Source organism: Myotis lucifugus, unplaced genomic scaffold (genome assembly GCF_000147115.1).
Source record: "Myotis lucifugus unplaced genomic scaffold, Myoluc2.0 scaffold_6, whole genome shotgun sequence".
In the NCBI taxonomy this organism is placed as follows: Eukaryota; Metazoa; Chordata; class Mammalia; order Chiroptera; family Vespertilionidae; genus Myotis; species Myotis lucifugus.
This window is the reverse complement of record NW_005871054.1, coordinates 19451008-19468767: the sequence shown is the minus strand read 5'-3', so window position 1 is coordinate 19468767 and position 17760 is coordinate 19451008.

Below are 17760 nucleotides of genomic sequence, written 5' to 3'. Positions count from 1 at the left end.
GACTATCAGGTGACAGGCAAGCTTGGGGAGCCTTCCTGGGCTGGCTTTTGTCTTTTTTAGCCAGATGCAGAAAGCGGGAAAAGGTGTCCCAGCAGAGCGAATGATGGGAGCCAAGGCCAGGGGGCACGAAACAGGGAGACAGACAGAAGAACAGCTTAAAGCTCGAGGCAGGCGTGTCAGGAAATGAAGCTGGAGGAGGGGCAGGGGCCAGGCCATGGAAGGTTGTGTTGGTTCAAGTTCTCCTGGTTGCAAGTAACAGCAACTCAATTCACAGTAGCTCAAGCAAAAGGGGAATTTTTGGACAGAAACTGGAGTAGCTCATGAACTGCAAGGTCAGGGAGACGAGAGAATCAGCTAACCGCCTCACGCTACTCTCCTCCAGAATGATCTTCCTCTGGGAATTGTTGAACAGAACCACCCAGCAGAGGGAACCAAGCAAGACTTCCCACCGAGTAAAGACTGACCCCACGACACAGCCTCCTTCCGCAGGGCCACCAACAAACCACATAGTTCTTGCAAAGAATAACCTTTTGAAATTCCTTGAAGCATCAAGCTGTCTTAAGTGCTGACAGATGCATGGCCACAAGTCCCTGAGTTTAGAAAACCAGACGCAGGCTGACGAATAGTCTTCCTCTGTTTTGCTTAGAAGCTTTACCCAACAAAACCAATGACTGTCTCTCTCAGACTCCCTTCCAGTTCTCTTGCCTCAATGGCTACAAGATGCTACTTGTTTACAGGCAATTAGTGGTTGAAAACTGTGAAGGCGTTCAGGGAGGCTTAGGTGCTGATCTGGGATCCATTTCTGTTTTTAGTATGAAGGTCTGGCTGAGGATAGTAAATGTACTATTTTGATAACCATCCATTGAAAACAAATAAGGCTAAAACACCATGATTTCAATGCAGGCTTTGCTCATTTTCCTCTCTCTCTCTCTCTCTCTCTCTCTCTCTCTCTCTCTCTCCCTCCTCCCCCCCATCCACCCGTAATTGAAAAATACTGAGCTTAACTTTATCCCTGCCATCCCTCGCACAAACGGAGCCTGTAGCAAACAAGCTGCCCAAGTAAGCAAATGCTATACTCGGCTTGGCAGCTGAGACTTTCTTATAAAAAAGCACACAATTCCAGCTGAATGGCTCCTTTCTGTGACTCCTCTGTTTCACACTTCCTTGAGGTGAGCAGGGTGTATTCAGGTTAATGGCAAATGGGAATCTGGGTTCTCAACAAAGAGCCTTTACATGACTGCCCAGGGCACAGAAACCGGGAGGGTCTGGAAGCCATGGAAACCGTGCAAACACCAAAACAAGACCCCCAATCATTGTAATTGTTGTTGGTCTGACATCCCCAAGGCATTGGTAAACCTGCATCTTGATATTATGATATTGATTTTCCCCCAATTATCTCAGTCCTCCACAAGTTCTCCCCGCAATTGGAGTGAAAGGGAGTTTCTTTCCAATCTCAATAGAGGGTGTTGTGTGGCATTTTAAAGCCAAAGACGGAACAGGGACAAGTCGAAGGTTATAAACCACTGTGGTAATGACCGTCTAAGATACACACCAAGCAAAATAAATGAGCAGATGAAGTTTTCTGAAGGGCAAAGTAGCAGTGTCACTCGGATTTCTCCCGAGAGAATACTCTCTTTGAACTGGGGCACTACTGCCGGGTGGAAACTCAGGGGATCTTTCCAGCTCCTGTGACCTCAATGAAAGGCCTGGAACACCCACAGGCCTGTCTCTCCCTACAGAGAGGGGGCATTCTCCTGGGGTGGAAAAATCAGCCCTTTCATGCTGGCGCCCTTCTGATCCCGGACAGTTAGCAAAGATCTCTGGAAACATAATACTGGGGGAGCCATGGCAGCCTCAAGGGGAGTTGGCCACATGGGCAGCCAGACTGTCCTGGCAGGACTGCAGGCTTGTTCATGGGCAGATCTGGGACGTCCCTCGGAAATACCCCCACTCCCTGAATACCTGGGCCTGCACTATGCCAGTGAGGGCAGGCCAACACCACTGAGTAATTAATTCTTGTTCACAGGACTTCGTTTGCACCCCCAGGCTGGGGAGGGAAATTCTAACGACAAGAATAAGACCAGACATCCGTTATGAAGTCCCAAAGTGCCCCGCACCACTTTGCCATGCCATTCAAGACACACAAAACTCACGTTGCCGAAGAAATGTGCACTTGGAAGCCCTTCTCCCACACTTCGTTTGGGAGGCATTGGTCTTGAGTGACAATCATAATTGGGAGTCGGCTATGGGATGAACATGTATATCTTCATAGTTGATTACACCCTCCATTAGTATTCCGTTTCCCAAATGAAGGTCGTGAGACTCAGAGAGGTTAAGGAATAGGCCAAGGCCACATGACCCTGGTCTGCTGACTCAAGCCTGCCTGTCCCTTACTTACAGAACGGCCGCTGGCCTATTTTCTCCTCTCTCTTCACCTGTGAGTCATCACTTTCCCCGCAGCTGTTTGCCTCTTCCGCCATCCAAGGCCCATCTTTTTGGCTCCCCGCATTTTGTGCCTGTATGTTTTCCCCTATTTTCTACCCTGCAGCATGGAATCCAGGATCTTGGAAAGTTACTCGGAAGTGCTCAGGTGCCTTCTGGACCTCTCTGGGCAGCCGAGGGGTGAAAAGTCGAGTCCCAGTGCGGAACTTTTTCTATTTTAAAGAGAAGTTCATGAATTGTTTGGGCTTTCAACACAATGTTCAAGGGACTCTGAACATTTACAACTAAGCGTTTTTAGAAACAAGTTGCTCTAGAAAATTGTCTTTGACCAAACTCCACGTCTAGCTCGGGATAATTACCTTGAGTGAAAGCCGTTTCAGGTCTGTTACGGGCACTCTCCACGCCGGACTCCAAGGTAGAGGCCTTGTCTGTATCTGCTTCCGTCCTAACGGGGTGGCCCCTGTGGGAAATGTCAACCATAGTCCTCACACTGAGGCGGGGAAAGGAACGCCTTTATTCAGGGGAAGTTTGCAAACCGGAAAACTGCAAGTGGGCTCCTGTGAGGTAAAGGGGAGGCGGCTTTTTATAAAGCCCCACCGCCACCCTGGTTCCCGATTGGTCCATTTTTATGTAAATGAGGGCTCCAAATCATACAGTTCTGATTGGTCCAAATAGCACAGTCCTGACTGGTCAGAATCGTGCATTCTGATTGGCCCTTCCCGAGCTGCTCTGATTGGCCTGATGCAAATGAGACTACAGCTAAGCCGTTCTGATTAGAAGGGGCCGGTCCCAGTCCATTGGTTAGAGAGGATACCGGGAACTCCCTGAGAAGGGCTGACTCAGAAGCGGGAGCACAGTGCCCAAGGCTGGTAGCTCTCAGTCTGCGGCTTTTCCCTGAAACGCAGGGTGTGTGAGAGGCCTCTGTCAGCACTGGCTGCTGGGCCGATTATGAATCTGTGCCCAGGTATCCGGGAGGAGTCCTCCTTGTCAGATAGATTCCTTCTCGAAGTTCAGAGGTCCTGCCGTGGCACTCTGGCAACCTTGCCACCTTCACACAGGCCGCGTGGGCGAGGCCCAGCTGCAGGTAATGACCGAAGTCTTGTTGGAATGTCCCCAGATGATCCAAAGATCAAAGCAAGATAGGCAGTTTCTGAGGAGCTGTCTCAAGGCCACCTTCCTTCACCTCTCCATCTCCTACGAGGTGTCCACAAAACATTCATTTTAGCCTCCACATTCACAGTGCCGAGTCCTGCCCCAGCTGCAAGTGATCTGCCAGAAATTGGGGAACTTTTTCATACAAAGGAGCAAAGTGCAGAAGAAAAGAATTCTCTCTTCAGATCTATGAATGTTTACAATTAATTACACTGCCTTCACCCCAGTGCCATCCTGAAAGCCTTTGGCCTGGGATGGTGGATAGGTGTTGCCTGGGCAGACCAGCTGGTAGTGACTGCCTGAAGAAGCATATGAAAATCCGGAGGCCCTCAAAGAAAGATGCTAAAATCAATTTGTGATGTCTGACAAGGCGAGGAAGGGAGGGGCAGTGTCAGTTCTCCTAGTTGGTATTTACCCACCTCTCTGGTTTAAGGAGCAAGGCTGCATCTTGAAAAGCACACTTGGGGAATCAAAATGGAGCTTTCTTAGCTTTTCTTCATGAATATGGCATTGCCTATAAGTTTACTTAAATAAATCTATTTTCTAAGAAAAAAAAATAGGACTGGAGAAAATTAGTTTTACTTTCATTTGACTCCCTTTTTAAGGAGGTTTCTAAATAAATCACCTGGAAACATTCAGGCCACGCATGCTTCTAAACAAGGAGGTCTTTGTAGTGTGTTGCTTTTGATTGCTGGGTCCAGAACTCTCCAGTGAAGTTTCTCACTGTGGGCGAGGCACTGTTAGCAGCTGCCCTAGGTTGGCAGGGGTGGGAATGAGGAAAAACGGAGTGGAGAAATTGGCCTTTCTGAGGGGCTTTTTTGTGTCTGCCACTATCTTTGGGGGACTTAATTGGGATAACAGATGTGAAGACACAATTTTTAGAGAGAAAAATAGAGACTCAGAGAGGTTAAGTAACTTGTCCCAGGGTCAAACATCTGATATAGTAGTATAGGTAGGTTTAAACCCAAGTCTGTCTCAGAAAAAAAAATTACTTAAATAAATACAATATAATTTAAGTAAATATAACAAAATTATGCACCAATATTTGGGGGGTGGGGGGAAACAACAGTTATTTAAGGTTTGTTCCTCATAGAAGAAAACAGAAAGCCAGTAAGCTAAAAAGCCATCAAACATTAAGTTAAGCTACAGAAAAGGTTTAACTTTATAAATTCTGAATCACATGGAGTAAAGAAGAAGGATGTCTAAAACATGCAGACAGAAATATAGAAGCAATACTGTTGTAGAAGTTTCAAGTATATATAGAAACTTCCCAAATACTAGGTAAGAACAACTTTCCTAGAACCAAGAAATCCTGTGCCTTTTCCTCACAGATAAACACATTAGGTCTTACTTGATTTTTGGAATTAGATCAGCCACCAGCAAGTAGAATAGCAGTATTTCTCCTTACCAGAGACCTATTTTCTTTTTTTAAAATTAAATATTTATTGTTGAAAGTATTACATATGTCCCCCAATTCCCCCATTGACCCTTCTAGCCCCCCACACCCACCCCAGGCCTTCACCACCATATTGTCTGTGTCCATGGGTTATGCATATATGCATACAAGTTCTTTGGTAGATCTCTTTCCACTCACCCACCCTCCCCTGCATTCTCTCTGAGATTCAGCAGTCTGTTCTATTTTGTCATTTTTCCTGGGTGTGAGGAGGTGTTGCAAGTTCCCTCCTTGACCCATTCAGGCAGGAGCTTGTTCAAAATACTTTCCCACCAATATATTTTCAATAGATTTGGGGCAGTTTTATGTTCACAACAAAACTGAGCAGAAGGAATAAGAAATTTCCCATATACCCCCTGTCCAACCCCCAGGCTCCCCCACTATCAACATCTCAGACCAGAGCAGTACATTTATTACAACTGATGAACATATATTGACACGTCATTATTACCCAAAGCCCATAGTTGTTTTTTTAAAAATATATTTTATTGATTTTTTTTTTACAGAGAGGAAGGGAGAGGGATAGAGAGTTAGAAACATGGATGAGAGAGAAACATTGATCAGCTGCCTCCTGCACACTCCCCACTGGGGATGTGCCTGCAACCAAGGTACATGCCCCTGACCGGAATCGAACCTGGGACCCCTCAGTCTGCAGGCTAAAGCTCTATCCACTGAGCCAAACCAGCCAGGGCAAAGCCCATAGTTTTCATTAGGATTCACCCTTGGGGTTCACCCATATGTTCTATGGGTTTGGACAAATGTATGACAGGTATCCACCACTGTAATATCATACAGTTTCACTGTTCTGAAATTCCTCTTTGCTCTGCCTATCCACCACTTCCTCCCTGCTAATCCCTGGAAACCATTGGCTTGGTAGTTTCCAGTATGTCATACAGTTATCGAATCATACCATATTGTAGTCTTTTCAGATTGGTTTCTCTCACTTAGTAACATGCATTTAAGTTATCACCATGTCTTTTCATGCCTCTTTATAGTGCTGAAAAATATTACATTGACTGGATGTACCACAGTTTATCTGTTCAGTTACAGACGGACATCCTGGATGCTTACGAGTGTTGGCAGTTATGAATAAAACTTCTGTAAACATCCTTTTGCAGGTTTTTGTGTGATTGTAAGTTTTCAACTCAGTTGTGTAAACACCAAGGAGCATAATTGCTAGATTGTATACTAAGCATAGGTTTGGTTTTCTAAGAAACTGCCAAACTGTCTTCCAAGGTGGCTGTACCATTTGCATTTCCACCAGCAATGAATGAATGTTACTGTTGCTCTACAGCCTAGCCCAGTGGTCCGCAAACTGCGGCTTGCAAGCCACATGCGGCTCTTTGGCCCCTTGAGTGTGGCTCTTCCACAAAATACTGACTTCTGCGCATGGGCCACGAAGTTTCAATCGCACTGTACATGCGTGCCCGCACGTGGTATTTTGTGGAAGAGCCACACTCAAGGGGCCAAAGAACCGCATGTGGCTCGCGAGCTGCAGTTTGCTGACCACTGGCCTAGCCAAACAAAATACTTTTTCCCTTTCTCATTTTCTTTTGATTCCTGGTTATTTAGAAGTGTTGTTTGGTTTGCAAATACTTGGAAATTTTCCAGACATCTTTTATTGGCTTCTAATTTAATTTCACTAGTCAACAAACATACTTTGTGTGATTTGAATCCTTACAAATTTGAGACTTGTTTTATGGCCCATAATATGGTCTATCTTGGTAAATGTTCTTGGCACTTGAAAGAAAAAAAATATTCTCCTGTTGTTGGGTGGAATGTTCTATAAATGTGAATTAGGTCAAGTTGGTTGATAATGTTACCTAAGTCTTCTATATCCTGATTTTCTGTCTACTTGTTCTATCAGTTATTGACAAGGAGTGATGAAATTCCAGCTATCATTGTAGAGTTGCCTATTTCTCCCTTCATTCGATCAGTTTATTTAAAGGTCTGTTATTAGGTGCATAAACTTTTAGGATTATGTCCTCTTGATTATTTGACTTCCATTATGAAATGAACCTCTTTGTTCCTAGTAATCTTTTCTCTAAAACCTATTTTTTCTGATATTAATAGTCACTGAAGCTTACTTTTGGTATGGCATACCTTTTCTATCCTTTTACTTTTAACATATTTGAGTCTGTTTAAAATGGTTATTTTGTATGCAGCATTTCGTGTAGATAAGGTCTCATTATTTGTACCCTAATCTGTCAAACTTACATTTTAGTTATGGTATTTAGACGATTTACACTTAATGTCGTTACTTATATGGTTGGCATTAAATATACCATCTTGATATTTGTTTTCTATTTGCCATATCTGTTGTCTCCTTTCCCTTTTTGTTTCCTTTTGGATTAATTGGCTATTTTATTATTGTTCTATTTTGTATTCTTTGTTGGCTTATTAGCTATACTTTTAAAGAAGTGGCTTGTTTAGGTTTAATAGTATACATCTATAACTTATCACAGTCTATCTTTAAGTAATATTATACTACTTCATAGATAGTATAAAAACAGTATACTTCTATTTACCCTCTTCCAGTCTTTGTGTTATTGTTGTCATATATTTTACTTATACATTTGTTTTATAACGCTCTGTATAATATTGACAGCTTTAAACTGTCAATTATCATTTAGGGTGATTTTAAAAGTGATTTTTTCAGTTACTAGCTGATACTGATTCCATCTGTTATGAATTTCTTATGCCTGGAGAATATGCTTTAATATATCTAGTAGTCATGAATACTTTTGACTCTTGTATGTCTTTGCCTTTGTTTTTGAAGGATATTTCTGCTGGGTATAGAATTGCAAGTTGATGGGAATTTTCTTTTCTTTTCAGTAAAGATGTTATTTCATTGTCTTCTGAGATATCAATCCTATATAATAAAAGCCTAATATACAAATTGTCCCCTCGACTAGGAGTTTGACCAGGGGACAGGGCCAGCTGGCCAACCTCGGGAAGGGAGGCCCTGGCCGGCAGCCAGCAGCTGCTAGGGACCCTACCCATGCACGATTTTCATGCACTGGGCCTCTAGTATAGTTATAAAACTTAAATGTCATTGTTTACTAAGTCCATCATATGTGTTAACTTTGGGTCATTTTCAATTTATTGCAATTTCTTGTTTTTTTATTGGAAGAGTTTTTAAATTGGTGGGAAACTGTCTACTGACTACATCAGGAATCAAGCTAATTTGAAAACTTTCCAAATGACATGAAAAAGAGGTAAGTTTGGGTAAAGCACTGAGATCTGAGGAAAGGGGAGAAAATAATTGGTATCCTTACTTTCCAAAGGTAAAGGAAATGGAGGGACTGAGCAATACACCGCCTCCGTGACTGATCCAGGAACCTTTAGGTGGGATTCTGAGCAAATTCTTGATCCACCTTGATTTTCTCCTCATGCCATGGAATTATGTGTGAAAAATGAGCATTTCTTTTGTTTGAACTGTTCACCATTTATGATCACAGAGCATAGAGTTATTATAGATTAGTTTTACCTGTTTTGTCCTTTATTTAAAGGAAAGCACACAGTACTCTTTTATATCTGGCTTTTTAAGGCTCAACATAATGTTTCTGAGATTCATTCATATGCTGCATGTACTTATAAAACCAAATGGTTTCCAACATGTTTGAAAAAATTTACGTTCTCACCAGGGGTGAGTGAGACTTGACTACTTGCACATTTTGCTGATCTTCATCATTTCTTACACTTAATAAAATAGTCCACTAAGGAAAGCTATACAGTAATCTCTTATGAATATGCATGTTAAAATTCTAAATAAATGATTAACAACTGAAATACTGACTATAAGAAAAGAATAACACATTATGACCAAGTAGGCTTTATTCCAAGGACACACAAGAGTGATTTAACGTCAGCAACTCCACATACAATCCAGCTAGTCAACAGATTAAAGGAGAGTAACACATGACCATGCCAAGAGATGCTGAAAGTCATTTGATAAAATTCAGCAGCTATTCCTAATGAACTCTCTTGGTAAAACAGTAAATAACTTATTTAAATAAAATAAGAGTCTTTACCATAGAGCATACAAATATCCTAAATAACTATTCAAACTCTTTCAACTAAAATCAGTAACAGAAATGCCTACTATCACCATTATCACTCAACACTATAATAGTGTTTTAGACAACAAAGATTCTAGAAAAGGATCTGTCAAACACTGGGGGAAAAGTTAAATTATTTTTGTGAGAGTCATTATTATATTGCTGGAAAATTGCTGGAATTAATGATAAAACTTAGTAAGTATATGTATTAAAGGTAAGTACACATAAAATAGGCTTTTTATTTATAAGAAGCTTTTAGAAATGGAAATGGATTTTTAAAATCCATTCACATTAATAACCCAAAGGGTAAGAAACAAGCATACATCTAATAAAAAAGCTGCAGGATTTAAATGAGAAAAACTCTCAAAACTTACCGAAAATATAGACAAGATCTGAGCAAATGGAAAAATTATATGATTTTTCTTAGTTCTTAGAAGACAATGTAAAATTTCCCAAAATTAACCTGTAAATTTCATGCAATTTCAACCCCTAATTGGATAAAATGTTCACAAAGTTTAAATACCTGAGAATAGCAAAGAAAGGAAGTAAAAAAATTTTTTAATTAAAAATAAACAAAACAAAACAAAAAAACAGCAGGCAGGAGTGTAGGGTGGGAAAAAGCTCTACCTGGCCATTTTATTAAGTCACTGTATACAAACATGTTATCAGTCACTGTAATTGAATCCATATGATATTGCCATATGTAAAGAGAACTGTAAGTGAAACAGAATCGTACATTGAGAAATCTCATTGTATGTGAAAATTTAATATATGACAAAGATGGCATTTTAATTAATTGGAAAAAGATAATTTATTTACCAAAGGCTGCTGAAACAACTGGCAAACCATTAGAAGAAAGTGGGATTCGTAGCTTGTATTCAATACAAAAACAAATTCCAAATGGAGTAAAGACAAATGTAAAACCACTAACAACAAAACCAACAGTAAAATGCAGACGCCATTCTAGACTTGCCACCCAGGAGTGAAGACCTTAATCAATATAGAATACTTTGAAATTTTTATATATTCACAAATGTATACATTTTGTAAAATAATATAATATACTTTAATACAATGAAGTTTTGAATGGAAAAAGGAATTATAAATATGATTAACAGACAAATTATAGATTTTGGAGAAAATTTGCAAATATGAGTTTATATACAATATACAAAGAGCACTTACAATTTTTTAAAAAGTGCAAATATGGACAAAATATTAATAAAATGAAAAATAAAATGAATGGAAAAAATAAAAATTTTAATTGTGGCCTGGCTGGCGTGACTCAGTGGTTGAGCATAAATCTATGAACCAGGAGGTCACAGTTTGATTCCCAATCAGGGGACATGTCTGGGTTGCGGGCTCAATCCCCAGTGTGAGGCATGCAGGAGGCAGCCGATCAATGATTCTCTCTCATAATTGATGTTTCTCTCTCTCTCTCCCCCTCCCTCTCTGAAATCAATAAAAATACATTATTTTTTAAAAAATTTAAGTGTGAATTAAAATATAAATATGTAATTCACCTTAAGAGTAAAATCTAAATGGCTAAGTTTTCTAGGGAAAAAGTATTTATTAATGTGGTCTATAGGCAACTTATAATAGTTGGAAAAAATATTTGCAACCAAGAGTAGAAACTCTTAAAAAAAAAACACAAAAAAAACAAAGGGCACATGCCCTATGACACCATCCTATATAATAAAGAGGTAAAAAAGGTAAAAAAAAAAAAAAGAGTAGAAAGTCTTAAAATATATAATATACACAAAGCTCCTACAAACTAGTTAAATAAAAAGCCAAACACAATAGGAACATGGACAAAAAATATGAATAAAATAAATGTAAAGGAAGAAGTAAAAATACAAATCTTTGTGATAGGAGGAATTCTAAAGAATGACCCCCAAGGTTTTTTGCCCCTGGTGTTACTCCCATGATGGTTACATTTACAGAGTAAAAAGATTCTGCAGATGTAATTAAGGTTACTAACCAGGTAACCTTAACATACCGAAATTATCTGGGTGGGCCTAACCTAGTCACATGAGCCCTTTAAAAGGAAGCAGAGAATTTTCTCTGGCTGGTAGCATAAGAGATTACAGAGACTTAAGCACAAAAAGGGTCTAATGAATCCTTGATTGCTTTGAAGATGGAGGTGACCATGTGCAAGCACTGCAGAGCAACCTCTAGGAGCCGAGAACAATGCCTGGCGAACAGCCAGCAAGGAAACAGAGACCTCCATCCTACTACCACCCTGCATCCGATAACTGCAAGGAAATGAATTCTGCCAACAAAATGAATAAGCTTGGAAGTGAATTCTTCCCCCAGCCTTCAGTTAAAAGCCCCGCTGGCACACACCTTCGTGGCAGACTTATTTGGACACCAGAGAGCCCAATCAAGTGTGGTTGAAGTTCTAACCCATAGAACTATGAGATAATACATGGGTCCTGTTTTTAGCTGCTAAGTTTATGGTAATTTGTTATGCAGCAATAGAACACTAATGCATTAGGTAATTTAATTATAGGTGAGATCCAAATGACCAAAGAACAAATGAAAATTGTCCTGCTTTCTAGTTGTTAGGAAAATGCAAACAAAATAACACTGGGAAATACCCACTGCCAGGCGTTTTTATTGTTGTTATTGTTTTTAATGATGCAATAGCTATTGCTAGTGGGTAAAAAGGGTAAGACTATTTTTATACATATATAAATTGTTCCAGCCATTTTGTGAACCAATCTGCCAATGTGTATTAAAAATGGTTTAATTTATATCTCTCTCAATCCAGCAATTCTACTCCAGGGAATCTGTTCCATAGGCGTGAAACCATCGTGGTTGTGAAAATGTGCTCAGGAAAAATTACCATAATCATAAAAATCTGGTAACAAAGTAAATACCCACTGATTATGGAAGAGGCTTAATATGTCATCATCATAAAATATTACATGGCATTAAAAAAGAATGAACTAAGAGCTAAAGGTAGACTTGGAGGGATTTTCATCATATATTGTTGGATGAGAAAAGATGCAAATCCCATTTATCTAAAGCAAACTGACCCACCAGAAAAACCTCATTTTATGCATAACATTGTATATGTATATTAAGAAATTTAAAAGCTATATATATATAGACTTGTAAAATGCTCACAATACACATAAAAATTGTAAGTTGTAGAGTAATGGGTAGAAGACAAAACCCCATATGTAATATGTGTATACATATTTGTATGAACAAGAAAAATACATATATCAGACCATTATTGAGAAGTGGGGGTGAAGTGGTATGGCGGGGTATTAGCTTTGCATTATGCATCTTATTTCATTTATTGCTTTTTTGTTTCTTTTAATTGTATTATAATTCTCTTAATTTGCATAATTCTTATAATCTGAGAAACATAAAATCATCTCCCTTCCCTGCTTTGTTTTTCCTCAGCACTTATCACTAATATTCTATTTATCTTACTTGTATTATTTATTGTTTCCCCCACTGGAATGTAAACTGCCGTCAGGTAAAGAATTTTGTTCACTGCTGAACACCATCACCTAGAACTATCTGGCATATCACAGGCACTCAAATATTGATGAAAACACTGTTTTACGTGTAACTTCTTTTTTAGGGCTACTCTTGATGTTCATTTAAACCTTATTGAAGAACCTGATATTCTAGAAGCTATCAAAAGTGTGACACAATCACATGCCAAGAATGTGAATTCAGGGAATGAATAATAATTATTGGATGCTTATTACTGCCTGACATTTTATCAGATGCCTTATGTCTATTATCTCAAAGCAATATAACGAGGTGGCTCTGGAAGCCCCATTTTATAGATGAGAACCAACTTGGAAGAGTCAGCTTGTCTACGATCTCACAGACAATTAATGTCCTCTGTCCAGGCCCAAATCCTGTTCTTTCCTTTGTGCTGTGTTGATCTTCAAGGAATCATATTTTAACAATTAAAAGAGAGAAAATTTTACATACTATAAAGGTTTCATATTATTTTGAGATTTACTTAGTTGAATATTTCATACTCTTGGAATTCACTCCTCTATTGATGATTCTATTAAGAATTTAAGTCATTTGATTGTTAAATAGATATATCTACTCACCCTTGTTGATTATTTTATTCCTGAAGCAATTAAGCTGTTCAGCTCAAGGCCACAAGCCCCGTGGGCCCTGCTGGCCTGCAGCAGCAAACCAAGACAACACAGAACTATTCCTAAGAGGACTCATAGACATTGAGATAATTACCATCAAAACTTCCAGACAATCAGCAGCCCTGAGAACATCCTGAGGGATTTGGTCCCAGATTCTTCAACTCCAAAGCAAGCTCCTGAGAGGAATGCCTTTCTTAACAAGCTTCACTGGAGGAGTTTTCTACCTCCTTGGAGAAAAAAAGCCAGTCAGGAATAGCAGGGCCACCTGAGGGTCCCAGGGAAAGAGTGGTGGATCTGGTCTGGGCCAACAGTCAAGGTAGGCTGAAGTTCCAGGCTAGAGGAGCTCCTGTTAAGGGGTTCAAGGCCAACAGGTTGGTGTTGGGAAGGTTAGAGAAAGAAGGGACACCATAACAAGGCTTGGAGACACCTCCTGGTCCCCCGAGGCTTTGCTCTGTTCCAGTGCAGACAGAAAGGGTGCTGCCTGGGCACTGGTGCCACCCTCCAGGTGAGGGCCAAACCCCTTCTCACCTTAAAATATTCAGCCAGACCTCAATCTTAGAATCAGCTCCACAGACCTAAATACATTTGATATCACCTAAGGACTGGAAGGCATGATGTTTTTGTCTTTGATGACCGGTATAGAGTTTTAGAAATGTGCTGATTACTCAACCAACCAATATTTGAGTACCTTCTATATAGTAAGGCATCAGGAGAGGTGCTAAGGGTAATATAAGAAAAATAAACATGGTCCCTGCCTCAAGGAGCTTCTAGAGACAGAAGCAAACAAATAATCATTAACTGTTTTTGTTGTTGTTGTTAGGTCACCAACAGTACTTAATATGTAAAATCTGAGTTGAGGATAGGGTAGAATCAAGGCATTCAGAATAAAACTCATCACACTATGGGTTACCCATGCCTCAAAAATACCCACAAGCTTTTAAATATGTAAAATAAACATATCTTTCTTGCCAATTTTGTACTCCCTAAATAATTTCTAAAATAAAACTTGTGTCTATTTGTAGAGGGAAGCTGTATGTAACTTACATCCAGGGCACAGATCTGCCTGGATCTATCATCTCCCAAATTCAAAAATAAAATTATTTCTGCCTCCAGAAAGCAATGATGTTTCTAAAAAGAAAAAAAGTCCGCTTGCAAGCTTCATTTAAAAAAAAATTGGAATTAGATATATATTCCTAAGTATCCTACAGCAGTGAGAAATAGGAGCTTATTGTCTTGCTTGTTCAAAAGGCAGATGAAAGGAATAAGTGAAAGTCTGAATGTTTTAGTTGGGAGAAAGCCTGATTTCTCTGACTCTGAGATAGACAAGGAAATTATTTCACTGAAAAGCAAAGCTTTCACTCAAGTGAATTGAATGATAAATAGTATTTTGGTTAAACCTGCATACTTTTAAAATTTATTAATGGCAAACTGATTTTAACCTACCAGTCATTAGCTCTGAGGGGGACACTACTATTAACATTATTTACATCACATATATGCTGTATCTAAACATTCCACTCATTTTAACATGTAGCAAAAGCATAAGGCTCCATGTTTATCTGCAAGCTATGTACAGTACTATTGCTTTCCCTGTCAGCAAAATGCTGAGACATTTACCAAATATAAAAGCATGCCTACATAGCAGTTGCGTATTGGGGGCGGAGAGTGGAGGGCATCAGGAATGTTATTCATCAATGACTGTCAAAAGATATGTTAGACCATTGAGGTCTGTTTCTAAAATATACCTTGAATGAAATTATGCCATTAAAAGGCTATTCTGAAATATCTAGGCTCAAAAGTCTGTAGAAAAAGATGTAAATATATACTTTAAATACTTTCAAAACAGTCAAAATCATTAAAAACAGGACTGATTCTTGTGTCTTTTCATGAGATTATCACTTGGCCACATGAGGACATTTCTCACATGTCTAGTCCTCATTCAGACATGCACATGACACAGCATACCTGGGCCTGTTAATATAGCTTCCTAAAAAAGAATAAAAGCTATGTTGTCTGACACTTTGGGGGGGGGAGGGAGTTGGGGGAGAGGGGGAGGGAGGAAGGGCTCCGAGGCATTTCCTAAAAACCTTTAGATTACAAGGACCAATGACAAATCAGAATTGGATCCATTCACTTTTAGAGGTCACAGGACCTCAGAGGTCAGCTTTTCAGGCCATGTAAAGAGAAAGGGAGACAGTGAGGGATGGACTCTTCCTTCTTGGTGTGGTACTTCTTTCCCCACACCCTCACCCAACTTATCCAGCGCCCAAGTAAACTGTTTCTATGATATTTCTTTTGCTCTATGGTAAACTCATCTTTTTAATGAAATATTTCTGCCTTGGTGCCCTTCCCATAAAGAATTGAACGTTAGCATACTTCAACATTGCAGTACATCTATATAGATAAAAGCCTAAGTGACCGTCAGGACCGGTCGACCAAACGACCCATTGCTAAGATGACACGCTGACCACCATGGAGCAGATGCTTAATGCAGGAGCTGCCCCCTCGTGGTCACTGTGCTCCCACAGCCAACCTCCCACGGTCAGAGGCCCGATCGGCCATGCTCGGGGCGGCCAATGCCCCCGGCCCAATCAGAACTGTGCGAGATGAGCCCTGATAGCTGGAGGCTGAGGGACCCCACCTGTGCACGAATTTGTGCACCAGTCATCTAGTCCTATACAAACCACAAGTATTTTTACAGCTCATGCTTAGCATTACATTTTGCTTTCTGTGCAGTTTTTAATTAAAGGAAGTTTTTCAGTTTGAAAATTCTCATTTATGGGTGATGGGTTTCCTTACCATTACCCTTAATATGATATTGCTATTATATGAGGTAATTAAAATTCTTTGGTTTGAGGTCATAGATTGGAAACCTGGTACATGCATTGGATCTTATGAGGGCATGAAGAACTTCGGCACATGAATTAATAAATACTAACTCTAGTACTCCAAGCGCTATTTAACAGATGTTTTACTGTGGGCTCCCCTTCACATCACTGGATTAATTGTCTCTTTAAAGAGGCACACAGGAAAAGTAAATGTGGTGCTAGCATCTGGACAGTCTTCATGTAAGGTGAGGTGCTAAATTACCAAGGACAAGAGAATTTTCTATGAAACAGCCCCTTCTTATTAGTAAGAATATGGCAAATTTTGTTCACCCAAATAGATCCATCTTCAAGTCTGACCATTACCTTTAGTCTAATAACAACTAGGAATAAGATAGGGGTTAGGATTTTGCAGGATCTAAGTGAAATTCAAAGTGAGTCATTTTTTCATTTGATGGATTTTGGATTCTGTTTGACTTTGAAAGTATACAAAATATACTAAGTATTTTGCATTCCAGAAAATACTGACTCAAATTTTCAGAGTTGTATGTGAGTGCTCCTCCATAGAATTGGAGTGTCCCAATCAATGTAAACAAAGTGTAACTGAGGAGTAACAAGTGGAGGGATGCTTCATGGTTATAGTGATGGTGGAAGGCCTGCTGCCAGGCTTCCAGGTATTCCTAGGGAATACCCCAAGTGCCATGACAACTCTGGGACCCTGCAAAACCTCAGTGCTGGTCTTGGAAAACCCAATGCAAGTCAGAATATTACTCTGAACCTGGGCTGATCCCAGGGGTCCATCAGTCGGTGAAAAACTTGACCTTCTGAACTAGATCACTCGAAAATAACTCTAAGCAAATCATGTTCATTAAAAGAAATGAAAGGGCCCTAACCGGTTTGGCTCAGTAGATAGAGCACTGGCCTGTGGACTGAAAGGTCCCAGGTTCGATTCCGGTCAAGGGCATGTACCTTGGTTGCAGGCACATCCCCAGTAGGGGTTGTGCAGGAGGCAGCTGATCAATCCCTTCCTCTCTGTAAAAAAATCAATAAAATATATTAAAGTAAAAAAAAAAAAAAATCAATAAAATATATTTTTAAAAAAAAGGAACGAAAGGAAAAAAAAGGGGGGACATTTCTGACACTACTGAAAAAATGTGTACATACAAAAGGATTTAATACTCATTACTACAGCTGCATAGAAAACATCAAAAAACAGTGGATAGTTTCAAGGACATCAGAAGGATACAGTATCTCTTCCATATAGTATTGTGACTCCAGATTGGAACAAAGAGATTGTGAGTTCTGGGCAGGCAAAGCCCTTGAAAAATAATGTTGATATGAAGGCACAAGAGAAAGGACAAGGCTAATGCTTGTGTGATAAGTAGCCAAACAAGGAAAAAATAAAAACACATGAAATTTATATATATTTATATGTATAATTTTTAAAAATTATGTAACTAAACACTTGAAAAAAATAAACCTGCGGCCCTAAAAAGTACCAATGATCCAATCTTATGGGGTATTTTAATTTTACTGGTTTTCCTAAGGTCCAAACTCTCTATAATAATAAACTTCTCCACCGTACTCACAATTAATAATTAAGGTTGGTTCATTATTTTGGGTTCATGTCTACTTTGTCTAATAACCTTTTATTTCTCTGTACCCCTCATCTACCACCCCAAAATAAC